The sequence below is a fragment of the Propithecus coquereli genome, unplaced genomic scaffold, assembly GCF_000956105.1.
Source record: "Propithecus coquereli isolate 6110/MARCELLA unplaced genomic scaffold, Pcoq_1.0 Scaffold738, whole genome shotgun sequence".
Classification (NCBI taxonomy): domain Eukaryota; kingdom Metazoa; phylum Chordata; class Mammalia; order Primates; family Indriidae; genus Propithecus; species Propithecus coquereli.
Genome location: NW_012153485.1, coordinates 147,706 through 148,368, shown reverse-complemented (window position 1 = coordinate 148,368; position 663 = coordinate 147,706). Strand labels below are relative to the sequence as shown.

Below are 663 nucleotides of genomic sequence, written 5' to 3'. Positions count from 1 at the left end.
GATGGATGGATGATGGGTGGATGGATGGATGATGGGTGGTGGATGGATGGATGATGGGTGGATGGATGGATGATGGGTAGTGAATGGATGGATGATGGGTGGTGGATGATGGGTGGTGAGTGGATGGATGGATGATGGGTAGATGGATGATGGGTGGTGGATGGATGATGGGTGGTGGACGGATGATGGGTGGATCAGTGATGGGTGTTGAATGGATGGGTGATGGGTGGATGGATGGATGATGGGTGGATCAATGATGGGTGGTGAATGGATGGATGACAGATGGATGGCAGATGGATGGATGATGGGTGCTGGATGGATGGATGATGGGTGCTGGATGGATGGATGATGGGTGGTGGATTGATGGATGGATAAATGGATGGGTAGATGGGTGTGTGGGTGGGCGACAGGCAGATGGACAGGTGGGCGAATGGACAGATGGACAGACGGATGGACAGGGGAGTGGATGGACGGACGGGCGGGAAGATGGGTGGTTCTGGCACGGGCAAAGGGACGACAGTGGACACGTGGGGACGCTCTCACACTCCGTCCCTGCCCAGGAAGGAGTCCTCTTGGTGGCGCGGGTCTGTGGACGCTGGCTTGGCTGGACGCCTGGGGAGGTTCTCTCTCAGGTCTCGAGCCCCTTGGCAGCGTCAGGCCTGC

General features: G+C 57.3%; 1 protein-coding gene across 1 annotated transcript in view; it reads left to right on the top strand.

Annotated features, from left to right (window-relative positions):
* Positions 1–663, top strand: part of RASA3 (RAS p21 protein activator 3) — an 84,642-nt gene that overhangs the window by 78,304 nt on the left and 5,675 nt on the right. The window lies entirely within an intron of this gene.